This window comes from Eublepharis macularius, chromosome 4, assembly GCF_028583425.1.
Source record: "Eublepharis macularius isolate TG4126 chromosome 4, MPM_Emac_v1.0, whole genome shotgun sequence".
Classification (NCBI taxonomy): domain Eukaryota; kingdom Metazoa; phylum Chordata; class Lepidosauria; order Squamata; family Eublepharidae; genus Eublepharis; species Eublepharis macularius.
This window is the reverse complement of record NC_072793.1, coordinates 34,768,012-34,786,299: the sequence shown is the minus strand read 5'-3', so window position 1 is coordinate 34,786,299 and position 18,288 is coordinate 34,768,012.

Sequence of the window (18,288 nt, the reverse complement as noted above, 5' to 3'; positions counted from 1 at the left end):
TTTTAACTGTGTGATATCTTGAATTTGTTTCCTGGTACTGTATTGATAACATAGCAGTAATTTCAGAGTCACTCTTTCTCAAATAATGCACACTTGTTTATGTGTTGTGGAATGAAGTACTGTAGCTGACTAGCAGGAAATGTACATGCAGACTGAATATGTCTTTGGGCACTAGAGTTTATGTCACAGATAGAGCTTTGCTATTTTGAATGTTCTTAATGTATGAAATAATTTTTGGTTTTTGTGACGTGGCGGGCAGCTTTCTGGGTAGCTTCCCATCCCTCAACCTCTGCTGCTGCCCGTGCCTCCAACAGAAGGCTGAAAGCTCCTGCTAAAGGACAGAAGAACGCTGGTGAGGGGTGGGAGATAGAGTTGGTGGCTCCTTCTTCCAGCAGAGGGAAAAGAGGCAAAGGCTGACTCTGGGCAGAGAGAGCCTAGGAGGATGGTGGAAGAGTCTGGGGACAGATGAAATGGACTACAGGGGTTTGGAGATGGACACATGGTGAGCCCTGGAAGGCCAAAGAGGATTCCCCCCGTGACTGCCTGTTGTGCAGAGGCATGGCACTGGTCTGAGGCCACAAACGCGGTGACAGCTTTTTATCTGAGAAGTGCCATTTTTCCTGTTCAATAAAGCATCTTTTTATATTACAACTAGAAAATGTGTTTTGGTGTTCGTGTCTTGAAAGTATCAATTGTTTTCAATCATATTTTACAACATTTATCATTTTACGTATGAAAAGTCTAGCTCAAGAAATTCTCATTAATCATACTACCACATCCTACCGCAATTCTCAATGCTTAGGTTTTTTTAAAAAACAAGGTTCATTAAGAATCACAAATTAATTACAGGTTTTGGATTTGTTAAATTTATAATTCTTATCAATTTTATTTAATTGGAGGAGGGTGTAGGGATGCTGTCCAGCCAAAGTTAAGCACATACATTCAGTCCAATGGATAATTCTGGTTGAGTAGCCATATTTGTCTATAGCAGAAAATAAAACAGGCAGCTAGGTGGGGGGAGAGTTTACAAGGAAAGACTAGTTTTAAAACAATATTCTATTAAAGAGTCCAGTCGAAGGAATCAGTACATATATCAGTAGTTGGGAGCAGTCCTCATCCATTCTGTGTGGATTAATTACTCTTAATTGCATAATGTTTTAAAATGTCCCCTCTTTATAACATCTCTCCCCTTCCCACCACCTCTCTCTTGCCTGCAGTTTTGTATATAAATAGTTCTGACTAATGACTGAATACTTCATGTGCCTGATGACTTGAGCTCTGATTGACAAAGGCTTACAGCAGTTGATTGCCAGGAACCAGTATCTCAGCCTTAGGAACTCTAATTGGCTGAACTGCACAAGGGCAGCATATTCCTAATGCAGTCACAAGTTACTTCTAGTATAAAATTGATTGGCTTAGATGAGCACCAGAGATGAAAGAAGGTGCAGCTTGTGGATTCATAACAAACATGCAGTCAAAATAGGATTTTTGAGGTTGCGAAAGTGAAAAAAGCAGTGGCCTGTACAATACTTCCAAATGGTTGCATATTTTGACAACTTGACACAAGTCCTAAGTTTAGTAACAGTTTGACTGGCCACTAGGTGGTGATAGTACTGTATAAATCCTTTTAAGGGTTCCTCATGGTGATTTGTTTTTTAAAACTTAACACAAAAGTTCTTTTTAAAAATGGATGTTACAGAACACGAGTAAATGCTATACTACAGGTGAGGTGATAAAGTCCCAGTCCCAGCTTCCTAGAAGAAATTAACACATTTTGCTCTGATTTATGCAGTCTTTCCCTGTTAGAGTCATAGAAAATCATTGCGCTGCTACAACTGTTTTTCCTAGGACATTTTTTTATGCTTTTGACCTTGAGTTTAGTTACTGGTGAAGTGGGCAGTATTTAATTATGTATTTAGTTTATTTGGAAAATTTCTGTCATCTCTCTGAGGATCCTGCCTGAGGCAGCTTGTGTGTGTTATGTGCTGTCAAGTCCCTGCCCACTTACAGCAACCCTATGAATGAAAGACCTCCAAAACATCCTATCATTAATAGCTTTGCTCAGATCTTGCAAAGTGCAGGGCATGGCTTTCTTTACTGAGACAAGCCATCCCATTTTGGGTCTTCCTCTTTTCCTACAGCCTTCCACCTTTCTTAGCATTATTGACTTTTCCAGTTAGTCTCATCTTCTCATGATGTGACCAAAGTATGATAGCCTCAGTTTTGTCATTTTAGCTTCTCGGGAGAATTCAGGCTTGATTTGACCTAGAATGTACTTACTTGTCTTTTTGGCAGTCCAGGGTATCTATAAAACACTCCTCCAACACCACATTTTCTCCCTGTCTGCTTTCTCCATGTCAGCTTCCTTCACTGTCCAGCTTTCACTTACATACATAGTAGTGGGCAGGGCTTTTTTTCTGGGAAAAGAGGTGGTGGAACTCTCTTATCACATTTGCGCATGCAAAGTGCATGTGCGCTCCTGGAAATGCATGATGACATCACTTATGGAAGTGCCAATGCTCCCAGAACCCAGCACAATGCATTACGACGAGATAAGTGTTAGTAAGCTTGGGAAATTACACTATTATGAGAAAGGGTTCCCCCCCCCTTTCTGTATCCTCTACAAAAAGTGAAATCTTCCATTCCCTTTCCCAAACATTTCATTTCTTTGGAATCATATTTTAAAATATACAAGAAGGAGTGGGCCTCTAAAAACCCAAAACCCATTTCACAAATCTAAATTCTAACAGATTCCCTCTGACAGCATGGGGGGGGCGGGGAAATCCAAAATTCTTTCTCAAAATTCCTCAGAGTCTGAAATTCCTAATCTAATGAATATTGAATTTTCAAGTTTTCAGGGAGGGTTTTGCTTTACTGGCGCAATTCAAAAGAAGATACTCAACTTTAGCTGCATTAGATTTATACTTAGTTTAAAATGGCTTTTTTTTGTTGCCTGCCAACTATACCTTTCCAATGGTTTATCATTGTGACATTGTGAAATGCTCATAAATATTCCAATGTCCCAAACAAACAATATTCATAAAAACTTCCTTAACACCCATATGTCCACTGCAATTTCAGTGATGTTAATCAGCTGAGGTTGGGGAGAACCAAGCATAAGAACACCTATATGCTGATGAATATATTGATGAAAGCCTTCTGTGACTTGAACACAGCTATCCATTTCTAGCATAAAACTAGAATAACCATAACTGATATTTTAACGAATACAAATAACCATAACTGATATATTTAACTAACACAGAAAAGCTGTGGGAACCATAACAATGTCAACTTCAGTCAACAAAAGAATGAAAGCAACACATACACACACATACATGCACAGCCCCACCCACCCCCATGAAAAGAAACTGAATGAACTCAAAGCAGCATATATACACACACAGCCTCATCCCCTGAAAAGAAGGCAGAATGAATTCAAAGCAGCACACACACACACACAGCCCCACCCCTGAAAAGAAAGCAGAATGAACTCAAAGCAGCACACATACACACACAGCCCCACCCACCCACTCCCCTAATGAGAATAAAACAATGAACTCAAAGCAGCACACACACAGAAACCCCTGAATGAAATGAAAGCAGAATGAACTCAAACCAGCTTACCCTCCTCTGGAGAGCCAGCCCCAGCAGCTCTGCTCTCTCTCTCTCTCTCTCTCTCACACACACACACACACACACACACAGAGGAATGAAAAGAAAGCAGAATGAACTCAAAGCAGCCTCCTCTGCAGATCCCACGTGGGCCCCAGCTCTCTCTCTCACACACACTCACTCACAGAGGAATGAAAAAGTAGAATGAACTCAAAGCAACTTAGCCTGTTCTGCAGTGCCCGCACCAGGCCCGAGCAGCGTCTGCTTGCTCTCTCTCTCTCTCTCTCTCTCTCTCTCTCTCTCTCTCTCTCTCTCTCTCATTCACTCATTCACTCATTCACTCACACACACACAGAGGAATGAAAAGAAAGAATGAATTCAAAGCAGCCTCCTCTGCAGAGCCTGTGGGGCCTAAAGAGGAAGGAATCACATGGGCAGATTCCAGAGCTGCCAGAACGCTGTTCCAGGGTGTTCCCCCTCAAAAAAAGCTCTAGTAATGTGGAATACCTTAGTGAAGACTATCTTGATTTTGGTCCCCAGTGATACATCCTTATCAGTAAGGATATTTTTTAGTTCCTTCATGGCTGTTCCTTCATGCCCTTTTAGTTCCTTCATGCCCTTCCAAGCTTCAGTCTCCCAGTTTCTTGATTTGCAGTCTCCCTCTTGGTTGATGATTGAGCCAAGAAATAGAAAATCTTTAATAATTTCGGTGCTTCATTGTGTAATGTCTCAGTGGTCATTACTTTTGTCTTCTTGACGTTCAGCTGTAATCTTGCTTTGACATTTTCTCCTTTAATCTCCATCAGTAGTTGTTTCAAGTCTTCTTCACTATTTTCTGCCAGCAGTGTGGTATCATCTACATGTCTCAAATTGTTAATGTTCCTTCCACGAATTTTCACTCCAGCTTCTTCTAAATCTAATCCAGTTTTCTTTATGATATGTTCTGAATATAGGTTGAACTGACAGGGAGATAATACACATCCTCGTCTGACAACTTTGCCTATTGGAAACTGTTCTGTTTTCCCATATTCCATCCTAACAGTAGCCTCTTGTCCAGAGTATAGGTTGAGCATCCAAGCAATCAGATGTTGTGGGAAGTAACTAGAAGGTAAATCTACCATTATGAAAAAAGAAAATACTCCTGCTGGAAATTTAGTTAGGGCTTTTGGCACAGTAATCCCCCCCCCCCGCCCCATCCTTCACCATTTAGACTGCTATTTGCTGGTTTCAACGTGGGTTCATGTTCTTTTGGTCCCATACATCTCCAGCAGGGAAAGTAGCAAAATTCCTGTGGGAAGGATAGGTTTCATTAGTATGTTAGAGTAGCCTACATAGAGATGAAATTGCATCCTTTTGGTAATAAAAGGTCTTAGTATACACTAGAGGCACACAATTCAAAGAGTTACATGGACCAGAACCAACTAAATAGTCTCCTCCATGAAAGTATATGATACCACTAGGTCCTGCTCTGCGACATTATCATGCCTTGTTTCATGAGTTTCTGGGTATGGAATGCTGGGGATTTGACAACACGTGGGGCTCTAGTAGTTGAGATGAATATCATACATCTCATTGTATCCATTGTATCCATGTATTGTATCCATCCATTCAAATTGTGGGCTCATGCAACCTGAATTGGTCTCTGGAAGGATGAGAAGGTATAACTCTTCGACCTTCAGTCAGTGTCACTAATCAAAGCCAAACTCTGTTACAATATTTAGATCTTATGATTAGCAATTCAAAAGAAATAAATGGTATTAATGTTGCATCAGGTCAACATACATTGAAACCTTTATGCAGATGATGTAGAAATATTTTTAACTGAAGTAGTAATATCTAGTGTAATCTGGAAAATTTTATGAGAATATGGTCTAGTGGCTGGTTATAAACTGAATTTGCATACATCTGAAATCTTTTTATATAATACGAAAACCCATTATTTACCCATAGACTCCTTTGAGGACCTTTAATGACTTGTGGGGGGCATCTCATTTTCCCTCCCTCACTGTTTCCCCTTTCCCTTCTTTAAAGACCCCATAGTTAAATATGATGTCAGAGCCAACATTTTATGTGCACTCTCATGATTGTGCATACAAACTATATTTACATCAAGGACCTTCAGAACTGATACCACCAGGGGATAGCATAGTCCACCAGAATGTACAAAGGAAAAGGACACATTTGCAGTAAAACTCAACCACCACCTAAATGGACTGTGAAGATCCTCTGTGGAATTCAGCGTGAGAGACAACCAAAGGAAGGGGAACTGCTTCACATACACACTCTTGTCTGCAGGGCCGGTGCCAGAGTTTCTGGCGCCTGAGGCCAGGGGCAGCTTCAGGGGTGTTGTTGCCCCTGTGCGCACATGCGCATGTGCACACACACGCGCACACCCAGATTGCTCAGTTGCCCCGCACTGCCCTGGCCACCTTCCGCGCATGGCCCGCAGCTGTGTGCTAGCGGCAGCGCCAGCAACATGGGACAACTTAGAGCCAGACCAAATGAGACGAGGGTCGCACAAGTTTTCTTGGAGGGATGGGACGGAATAATGACAGAAGAAAGCAAAGGGCCAGCGCGTCAATGGAGGCAGGTCCGGCAATCGCCTCCAGCACAGAGGCGCCAGAGGGGGTGTGGGGGTGCACGCCATGGAGCAACTGCACAGGAGGGCTGGGAGGATGCACGCATGCCAAGCATTCACCCCTATCTCCTGCCTGTCGTCTCACAAACTGGAAAGGAGCGGAGGAAAAGTGTTGTTTGTTTTGGGGGACTGGGGGGTGGGGATGGGACGGAATAGTGACAGAAGAAAGCAAAGGGGAAGGAGAAAGCGGGAAGGACCTGGAGAAACAGCTGCACCTCAGGGTGTGTGCTTTGAATGAGCTGCTGAAGACGCAAATCCTTCTTCCAGGCACAAGCCACCCTCCCCACTTCTGACATGAGGGCATCCTGGGAGAGAGCAGCAGCAGCCCACCCCAGAATGGTCATTGGGTGCCCTCGTGTCCAACAGGCTTGTGCCTGGAAGAATGATTTGAGTCTTCAGCAGCTCATTCAAAGCACACACCTTGAGGTGCTAGGTCCTTCCCACTTTCTCCTTTCCTTTCCCCTTTGCTTTCTTCTGTCACTATTCCGTCCCATCCCCACCCCCCAGTCCCCCAAAACAAACATCACTTTTCCTCCGCTCCTTTCCAGTTTGTGAGGCGACAGGCAGGAGATAGGGGTGAATGCTTGGCGTGCGTGCATCCTCCCAGCCCTCCTGTGCAGTTGCTCCATGGCGCGCACCCCCACACCCCCTCCGGCGCCTCTGTGCTGGAGGCGATTGCTGGACCTGCCTCCATTGATGCGCCGGCCCTGCCTGTCTGGTACTGAATGGGCAATTGAATCCATTAATTATTGATTTTACGAACTAATGAGTGTTTAGAAATGGAACATTTTCCATGGAAAATGTGTCTTGACTGTAGAATTCCCAGTCATTTATTTATATGAATGTACAGATTTTTGCTGCCATAACATTATAGAAACAGGATATGTTCCATGAGGCTTAGAATACTGATTCAGCCCTGCTGTACATCAGCATATCCCCAGCACTGCTTATTTCTGGTCTCTACACCAGTGCAGCCACTCTGACACCAGATTTATGTGAGCATGGTACCCATACTACACTGATGTGGGGCTAGGGTTGCCAGCCACCAGGTGGTGGCTGGAGATCTCCTGGAATTACAACTGTTCTCCAGGTGATAGAAATCAGTTCTGGAGAAAATAGCGGCTTTGGAGGCTGGACTCTATGACATTATACCATTCTAAGGCTCCTCCCCTCCACAAACCCCACCCTCTCCAGGCTCCACCCTCCCCCCAAATCTCCTGGAATTTCCTAGCCTGGTCCTGGCAACCCTATGTGGGGCTTAGTTGCTATGGAAAACAGTTTACAGGCTAGCCTTAGGATTGCGCTATTAATTATGTAGGTATGTGGACAGTCATAATCTGAGAGCTGAGCCTTCTGTGAAAGCATAGTTGCTGTGCACAGGCATACATATTATATCATCTATAAACATGCAATACATCGACATACAATTCTCTTTGATTTACCTCAGGAAAAATTAATGTTTGCACCAGAAGCTGTCTGTGCACAAGCCTGGTTGGCTAGAAATCAGTGATGTCACTAACTTATCTTCCTCTTCTCCCCAAAGCAGTTTTCAATCTAAAAATGTGACTGTAAAAAGAAGGGGAAAATACATTTAATTAACTAAATACACACCCGACATTTTAAAAATTAAAAATATGAAGCACCAGCCTGAAGCATAGTGAAACAGAAAAGAGAAATTACTGAATCAGTGTTTTATATGTCACTTTATGGCCGTTTCCAGATGGTTTACCTGAAGCTGCTCCATGCCACAATGTTGTGGATCGTGCCGGGGAAAACGCAAAATATTGTGTTTTCTCGCGCGAGTTTTGTGCGATGTGCAAAACTCGCACAAGAAAACGCGATATTTCGCGTTTTCCCCGGCATGATCCACAACATTGCGGCATGGAACGGCTTCAGGTAAGCCATCTGGAAACGGCCCATATGCAGGAGAAAACAGGATTAAATTGTAGGGGAGAAAATGAAGCAAACAAACAAATTGCCCCTGTAGTTAATTGTTCTAATGGCAACACATGTGATGACAAGTCTTGAAAATAAAATAAAATCATTTCACAACCACAGAGAGTGTAGCTTGAGTGAAGTGACACAGAACCAGCACCTTTCATTTGACCTTTGCAGAGAAGGAACTGGTTTGACCCTGAGTGTTTTATTGCCAGAAGAACTGTCTCTGTGGGTTTGTACTGCTTACAAGGTGGGGCACCACTTCAAGGTGGGGCAATTTTGCCAGAAAGCAAAGCCAAGGAAAGTCAAAACTCTTTCAAACAATATTTCATTTATCACAATAAGTGTGTAATTGTTACTCACTGTATGAGACCTAGATTTTTTGGTTCTTAAGAACCAAGAACCATTTTTTGTTATTGGGGTAACACATTTTGTACTCTAGATTCTTGATTCTCTCTCTTCTACTCCTTTACCTTATCAAGGTGTTTTTATCAAGAGCAGTTTGAATTATTGCAGGAAATACCACTGTTTTATTGCCTTGGACAGCTGCTGAGCAAAGGTTGAAAAACCAATAACGTTGTCTCTGCCATGGAGAACTGAGAGCATATCTGAGTCACAGGCAGTTTGGAAAAGGCACTTGAATCCTCCCTAGTGGAGAAGTGACTACTCCTCTTAAGTTCTGATCTATCCTTTAAGAAAAGAATAATCAATCTATCAGAAGGCAAACTTCTGACAATTAGTTCCCATTGAGCAGGGGTGCACTGAGAAGAAAAAACAACCCTAGAAAAGGGCCTGTCGGCCCCATCTTCAGCCCGCCCCACAAAGCTATAATACACACATAATAGGAACATGGAACATGAGAAGTATGAAGTCAGATAAGCTATGATGCTCAACATTCTACCACAAAGGCTCTTAACATATATAGAACAATAAATGCCAGATGTTCAAGCTGGATTCAGAAAAGGAAGAAGGCTCTAGAGATCACATTGCAAATTTACGATGGCTAATGGAACATACCAGGGAATTTCAGAAGAAAATCAGCCTATGTTTTATACATTACAGCAAAGCTTTTGACTATGTGGATCATAAAAAAGCTATGGATAGTGTTAAAAGAAATAGGTGTGCCACAACATCTGATTATTTTGATGTACAACCTGTGCTCTGGATAAAAGGCTAGGAGAAAATATGGGAAAACAGAATGGTTTCCAACTGGCAAAGGCATCAGACAAGGATGCATATTATCTCCCTACCTGTTCAACTCCCATGCAGTGCATATCATAAGGAAAGCTGGATTAAATCTAGAGGAAAGTGGCATGAAAATTGGTGGAAGAAGCATTAACAATTTGAGATAAGCCAATGACACCACATTACTGGCAGAAAATAGCAAAGGCATGAAATGACTACTGATGAAATTTAAAGGAGAAAGTGCCAAAACAGGATTATAGCTGAACATTAAGAAGACAAAAGTAACAACACAAGAACCACACAACTTTAAAGCTGACAATGAGGAAACTGAAATTGTCCAAGATTTTCTATTCCTTGGCTCAGTCATCAACCAAAAGGGAGACTGCAACCAATAAATCAGAAGGTTGAGACTTGGAAGAGCAGCTGTGAGGGAACTAGAAAAGATCTTTAAAGATAAAGATGTCTCTCTGGGAACTAAGATCAAAATAATCCAGGCTGTGGTATTCTCCATTAATATGTATGGATGTGTAAGTTGGATGGTGAGGAAAGCTGACCGGAAGAAAATTGATTCATTTGAAATGTGGTGCTGAAGGAGAATTTTGTGGATACCCTGGATGGCCAAAAAGACAAATAAGAGGATTCTAGATCAAATCAAGCCTGAATTCTCCCTAGAAGCTAAAATGACAAAACTGAGGCTATCATACTTTGATCACAGCATGAGAAGACAAGATTCTCTGGAAAAGTCAATAATGCTAGGAAAAGTGAAAGTCAGTAGGAAAAGAGGAAGACCTAAAACAAGATGGCTTGATTCAATAAAAGAAGCCACGTCCTCCAGTTTGCAGGATCTGATCAAGTCTGTTAATGCTAGGACATTTTGGAGGTCTTTCATTCATAGGGTCACCATAGGTCAGAGTCGACTTGACAGTACATACATATTTATTTCATTTATATCTTGCCTTTCTCCCCACTGGGACCCTAAGGGACTTATATTGTTCTCCTCTCCTCCATTTCATCCTCTGCTTATCTGAATTAACAGTATCTTGCTCAGAGTTAGTGGGTCCAATATCATAATGAACTGGCAGACTCATTACAAAACTGGATAGAAACCCTGCTAAAGTAGCTGTAATACACACATTGGAACAGGGTGTGGATAATAATTATAATCGTAACTGCTTGGCATTCATGCTTATAAGCCTTTGGGAGCCTTAATGAAGCATTAGAGCTTCACATGGCTGTGAACCCAGAATGATTTGCCAAAACAGAAGTTGGGAGTGGGTTGAATAATAAGCTGCATGTGTTTGACATTAGAAAAGCACACAAAAACCAGAACTGCGTAACTGGATTTACCAGATTCTTAGAAACCAAGAATGATAAAGGTTGCATACTGCCGTACACCCAAAGGAGGATCAAACACACTTTGAGCACACTTTGAAACGTATATGTGTCTGTAGCATTGCAGTGAATTGAATGCTGGTATGTGCCACAGCTACTCCATTGCTACTCCTGGGTACTCCATTGCTACCACCACTTCCTCCATCTTGTTGTAGAATGAAGCTCAGACAGCAAGTTATCTATGCCAGGAAGCAAAATCAAAAAGAGTCCAGTAGCATCTTTAAGATTAACCAATTTTATTGTAGCATAAGCTTTCGAGAATCACAGTTCTCTTCGTCAGATGCATGGAGGGCAAAAAGAGAAACTGGTCAGATATAGAGGAGGAGGGGGGCGGGGTAGATGCAAACATCTCCTTCTGATATGCAGATGCAAACATGCATCTGACGAAGAGAACTGTGATTCTCGAAAGCTTATGCTACAATAAAATTGGTTAATCTTAAAGATGCTACTGGACTCTTTTTGATTTTGCTACTACAGACTAACACGGCTAACTCCTCTGGATCTGTGACAGGAAGAAGTCACACTGCTTAAGGAACTGTAGGGCATTTCTATTGTTCATAGAGTTCTTCTGTGCTGACACACATCCCTCCCTCCTACCCCACTGTCAGCGCTGGATCCAGGGTTGCCCACGCCCGTGGCAACCCTAGGCTGACTGCCTCGCACGTGCGCGCTCCCCGCACTGTGATGATGTCACTTTTGTGACGTCATCACGCAAGGCGGACGGAAGCAGCGTGCGGGGCTGAGAAGCCGCCCACCCCATTCGGCTCCCCGCAGGCGAATGGCGCGGGGGGCCTCGCAGCCCCCTGCACTGCTTTCGCCTGCTCTGCAGGACAGGGGGCAGCCGGCTTGCCGCACACCCCCTGCCCTCCAGGGCAGGCGAAAGCAGCGCGGGAGGCTGCGAGGGCGTCCGCACCATTCAACTCCCCGCAGGCGAATGGCGCGGGCGGCCTCACAGCCGCCCGCGCTGCTTTCGCCTGCCCCGCAGGAGAGGATGGGGTGGACAGCTTGCCACGCACCCCCTGCCCTCCAGGGCAGGCAAAAGCAGCGTGGGGGGCTGTGAGGCTGCCCGCGCTGCCACCTGCGTGCTCCAGCAGCTGGGAGCTGCTCCCGGTGCCCCCTCCCTGGCGGCGCCGAGGGCAGACTACCCCCTGCCCCCCCTAGATCCAGCCCTGCCCACTGTGAACTCCATTGTTACTTTTCATGATCGGTTGTGGCGGCATAGGAGAACTGAGGGAAGGGGCCGTTGCGCGCCGTTAGGACACGTGACCGTTTGAGCGGGAAACGGCTGCTACAGGCTTGCGAGCAACGGCCCCTTAGGAGCTGAAAAAAGCAGTAAAGAATGTTCAGGCAGCTTGCCTGTGCCTGCGCAGTCCCCATGTGTGTCAGCACAGAAGAACTCGATGAACAATAGTTACAGGTATGTCAACCCTGTTTTCTGTTCACTCTCCACTCCTACCTCCTCTCTGCCACCTCCTCCCTTTTCTGCTGTTCTTGCATTTGAAATACAAGTGGCACAACTTTCTCTCATTGCAAGCAACTGGCTGCAGGGGAATTTTGTTACCTAACAGGAGGAAGAGGAGGTGGCCATGATGGAGCGGCCAGCCAGCAGCTGTAACACAAAACAGCATCTTGGCGGTTTCGTAGGATCCACTTTGGTACATCCTGTTTTGAGGTTCCATGTACTTGGGATATAATCCATTGGGGCAGATGCATCTGAGAGCTTCAGCTGTGATCGTAATGCTAAATCTACACCAGTAGAAAACATTGCCTAGAAGTTATTATCTGCAGTGCAATTCATCATAATATGTAATAATGATTCAGAACTTTTTCCCATATCTGAGAGCTGGCGTGGTATAGTGGTTAGAGTAAGATCCAGGTTCTAATCTTCACTCTACTACAGAAGCTTACCAGTCACACACTCTCCACCTAACTGACCTCACAGGGTTGTTGTGAGGATAAAATGAAGATGAGAATGATATGTGCCTCTTTGGGTCCCCAGTGTATAGGAAAGTAGAGTATAAATGAAGTAAATAAATAAAATAAATAAATCTTCAACACCTCGAAGCATTACTACAAGCCAGCAAGAACAAATATGCACCCTTAATATATCAATGGAGATACCTAACCATGTTAGCCAACTATCAGATGATCTATTATTGTTGACTTTGTTCTATCTACTTAGGAGTAGTTGTGTGAATAATAGTGCATTCTAATAACAAACAGCATGACTTTATTTTATTTGGTTAGATTTTCTTATGTTTTAATTATTATATTTCATAAGAATTGTTTGAGAGAAAAGTGTTGAAACAAATGTATGAATTGTAACAAAACATCCCTAACAAGTATATTTTATTACTGTAGTTATATTTTAGAAGGAAAAGCAATATTTATTAAATATTAAATACAATTTATTAAAAAGAGGGAAGCATTTTTTAAAATGACAAACAACATTCAATTTATTTCTACTCTACAGCCACATATACCATAAAAAGTGAGCTTAAAGTGCATTTATGTGGACTTTCTGATGTATGTATGTATGTATGCAGGAAAAATTGGTTGGTAAATTTAGTCACTATAGTTTCCCACCAGGTCCCATAACTGAGAGAGCCATTTTGGTGTAGTGGTTAAGAGCATGGGACTCTAATCGGAAGAACCAGGTTTGATTCCTCACTGCTCCACTTGAAGCCAGCTAGGTGATCTTGGGTCAGTCACAGCTTATCAGAGCTCTCTCAGCCCCACCCACCTCACAGGGGATAATAATGACATACTTTATAAACCACTCTGAGTCGGTATTAAGTCATCCTGAAGGGCGGTATATAAATTGAATATTATTATTATTTTATTATTATAATACATTCAGCTAATTTCTATCCCTTTTTTCCCTTCAAAAGCAATCAGCCATTAAGTCAACTACACAAGTGAGTTATACTCAGCCTTTCAAAGTTCAACAGTATGGGTGCCATCGAATCATTTCCAGCGCAATGCTTTGTTTTACTCTTCACAGTGATCTGGAAATGGCTCACTCAATACACATCTTCTAGAGAAACGGAGTCACAAATGCATATTGGTAATCTTACCTTTTTAGTGCAAAGTTGTGCAAAGAGAGAGCGTGTTTTCCATATCTGAGACCCAGGCATGAATTTGCATATATGTATTTTCAGTCCTATGCAATCTGTTTTCCCATATACTTTTTGGAAAAACAAAAACTTCCTTTTTCACACTATATTAACACATATATGGCTAAAACATATTTAAAAGATACGAATAAAAAAGTCAACCTTCCTTTAGAAGAAACTTGTAGAACATTTTTATATGAAGATTAAATTGCCTTTTTTCATATCTAGGGTTGCCAACCAACTCCTTAATGGACTGTTATTGGAATGTTATGTACTAGATGATGTTATTTAATTCCATGCCATAAACCACTTCATCTGCCCATTTCCACACATTAAGCCTCTGTTAATGGAACAAGACACAGCTTTGCAGGTCTGTTGGCAACCCTAGTCATATCTGTCTGGGGGTAAGTATTGTACTGAATCCCCTACCTGATACAATCTTCTCCTCTCTGCATATATGTAGAAAGAAATGAAGTCTTCTGAGAGAATTTCTGGTAACCCCAGTGCAAGGCAGTGTAGTGGTTACAGAATTGGACTAGGTTTCCCCATGTTATCTTCAAATTCACTGGGTGATCTTGGTTCAACTGCTGTCTCTCTATCCATCCTACCTCATCGGTTGTTGTGAGGCTGAAATGCAAAAAGGGAAATGATACATACTTCCTTGGTCTTGGGAGGATACAAGTTGACGAGACAACTGTTTCAAGCCTATACCGTTTGGCAGGGCTTTTTTTCTGGGAAAAGAGATGGTGGAACTCAGTGGGTTGCCAGCACAGTGGGCAACTCTTGGTGGGAGGTGGTGCCCCTGGTACCACATACACGCGCGCAAAGTGTGCGCACGCTTCCGGGACCATGCAATGATGTCACTTTGGGCCAGCTGGAACGGGGGGGGGGACTTTTTAAAAGTTTAAATTGCCCTAAGTGAAAATGGTCACGTGGCCAGTGGCCCTGCCCCCTGATCTCCAGACAGAGGGGAGTTTAGATCGCCCTCCACGTCGCGGCGCAGAGGGCAATCTAAACTCCCCTCTGTCTGGAGATCAGGGGGTGGGGACACCAGTCATGTGTCCATTTTCAAGAGGTGCCGGAACTCTGTTCCACTGCGTTCCAGCTGAAAAAAAGCCCTGCTGTTTGGGATTGTTCGTTTGTAATGCTTAAATTCCTGTTTGTTGCACAGGACAGCCACTGAGAGCATTTCTTAGGAAGAGCCCTCTTGTTAAAATTTTGTAATAAAAATAGCAGGCAGGATTACTGAGATGGCCTTCTGATGACATTCACTCCCCTCATCAGGATGCTGCTTAACTGCTCTTGCCACAGCATCCTAGAAGCTCATAACAATAAAATCTGTTTTTGGAATCAGCCTTATTAAGCAAACACAAAGAAAAATCTTTGGTATGTTCAAACATATTGCCCCTAAGTCAAGATGGTTACCTACTCCTAAAAGCATAGTATCTTCTTCATTATAACATTGAAGCTGCCAAATAACCCATTTAAGGGAAAGTGGTGTGAAAAGAAGGTTGCCACCAGTCTTTGCCCAGTCCCAAGGACGAAATTCACTTGCATATGTTTACTTTCTTTAAATTATCTGTGATCTCAGACCAAAATTGTATTTGAAAGGGACTGAGAGAGCAATCCTAAACAGATCTACTCAGTGGGACTTGCTCCAGAAAAGTTTTCTTAGGATTGCACTAAAAGTGTCTAAAAGACCAAATAAAAATAAGGAAAGGGTAATTCTGGCAACAAGCAATCCATTTTTTTAAATTTGTCCTATGCTCCCATATTCTTCTTCACAGTTAGCACTGGTGTATCCCCCACTTAAACCACTCATACTGGACCACTGAAGTGACTTACAACATACATCAGTAACCATACTTAGCATTTCTATAGTATGTTAGGTGTTGAAAGTGTATAGTATGTTATGTGTTATTCTATAATATATTATGTGTTGTTAGGTGTTGAAAGTGTATTACATACATTACATTATAGCAGGGTGTCCAACTTGCAGCACTGTTGGTAAAATGCTGCCCATGGGCCAACACAGCAGCAGTGGTAGAAGGCTCTCTTTGGGATCCCCTCTCTGATTTTTCCCCACTGTCCTTCTGGCTCTGCTGCTGCTGCTCTGCAAAAATCCACTCCACTCGGGTTTTCCTCCAGGAGCTCGGGGCAGGGGCATGTCAGAGTAGCAGCAATAGCAGCAGGATGAGAGGGAAAGAGTCAGCAAGGGGAGCCTGAAGCTGCCAGGCAACTGGCAGTGGTAGAAGAAGTCTCCTACCCCTCTCTGTAAGAAGGGATGGTTTAGTCTAGCAGCAGCAGCAGGTCCTGCTGCTAGCCACCTCGCAGCCTTGGGCTCCCCTTATCGACTCTTTCCCTCCTGTCCTGCTGCCGACTACACTACCCAGGTAAACTTGCAAGATCCCAACATGTCAGGCATCTCATGTAGTTTGGCCCTCAGTTACCATTCTCCTCTACTTAAAATTGATTGGTTTTGTCTGCTCAGACAGCAGCCATAGGCCCTTGTACTCCCCCTTCTTGCTGCATTAGCTGTTGACCATAATTGGCTGAGGAGAGGAAGGACGGATTCTGGGGCAGATGGGGCATATTGGCCATTATGGCCGCTGGGACGTCTCCTAGTGGGCTGATGGCCTCCCCTCCCCCCACATATGTGCACCTGGCCCAAGCCAGCCCAGTGGCAGAAATTCCCTATGTTCAGCTGGATGTGCTTGTCATAATGGGGGTATGGAGCTGGTGTGATAAATACCTATATAACTTAAGTAAACTGAATTGAAGTTAAGCGCAGCATGGCAATCAACAATAGGGAGATGGCTTTGTGACAGTATAAAGGTGGGATCCACTTTGTCCATGTGCAACACCAAGGGAGGAGGAGAGGCAGCCATGCTGACCACTGTACTCTCCCCAAAAGGAAGAAAAAGTCTGATTTACTCCTTCTAGTCTTGGAAGACTTAAAGATATAAGTGTGTTAGCACAGATTGGCAGTGAAAACTTTAATTATGATCCAGCTTGATACTGTCCATTTGTAAATGCTCTGAACCCAGTACAATTATTTCTGTCATCTGGCAATGGCTAGAAACCTCTTCATCTGGCAGTTATTTTGGACTCTAGTTAGCCAGTTTTATTTCCCCAAACAATAAGAAGTGGGAAGGGCATCAAGAAGAGAGATTGATTCAGTTAATTTGTACTGATAGGGACGTCGTTCAACCAAAACAGTTAGCTGATCTTCCAGCTGAAAAGGATTGTTCCATATGTTATTTTTGTGCAAACTTGCTACTTTCTGCCAGTTGCTACACCCCCAAGCTTTGTTGTGGTTGAACATGAGTTTCAAGGGGAGAACATTCTAAAGGTGTGGCACCACTATTGAAAAAGTTCTGCCTCTTGTCACTACTGGCCTCACCTCACCAGGGCCGTTTCCAGACGGCTTACCTGCCCCCGGAACGTCGCACCACGTTGCGGGGAAAATGCGAAATATTGCATTTTCTCACGCGAGAAAACGCGATATTTCGTGTTTTCCCTGCAACGTGGCACAACGTTCCGGGGGCAGGTAAGCCGTCTGGAAACGGCCCAGGTGGGAACACAAACATCAGGGCTTGAAAAAGGGATCTTTACTGACAGACAAGTCCTGTATTTGTGAGAGCTATTTCATTCTCTGGATCTGTGCGCACTATGCAGGGGTAAAGGTTTTATTTGCACATGCAGGCAGGCAAAGCAGATTGGGGAGGGAATGGGGAATAGAAGCAGAGGCTGTGTCTTTTCTGCCACAATTCCCTCTCACAGGCAGCTTGCCTTCTTTGTAGACAGGAAAAGGGATAGAGTCCGAATCTCAGAGCCCCCCCCCCCCCAACACACACCATGTAGGGTTGCCAGCTCCAAGTTTGGAAATTTCTGGAGATCTGGGGGGAGAAACCTGGAGAAAGTGGGGTTTGGAGAGGGAAAGGACCTTGGCATGGCATAATTCCATAGAGTCCACCCCCAAAAGTAGCCATTTTCTCCAGGTGAACTGATCTCTGTGGCCTGGAGACCAGTTGTAATTGCAGGAGATCTCCAGCCACTACCTGGAGACTGGCAACCCTAACACCATGCAATAGGCCAGCAATCTGTCTATTGTGCAGGGGATGGGGACAAAGAAGCTGCTTGCACAAGGCAGGGCTGCAGAGTCTGAAAGAGAATTGAGCTAGAAGCCGAAGTTTTGCTCCCTCTCCCAGAGATAAGGTGACTGCAGCTCTGCAGAGGCTTAAGCCTCCACTTCAGCCGATCAATGAAACATAAATAACCACGATTAGGAAATATGAGAAAGAAACAAGGATTCCGGATCTGAATTCTTTGGGGCATTTTATTGCCCAGCTGGGGGTACCCAATGTACATGAGTCCATCCATTTATGTGTAAATCATAAGTCC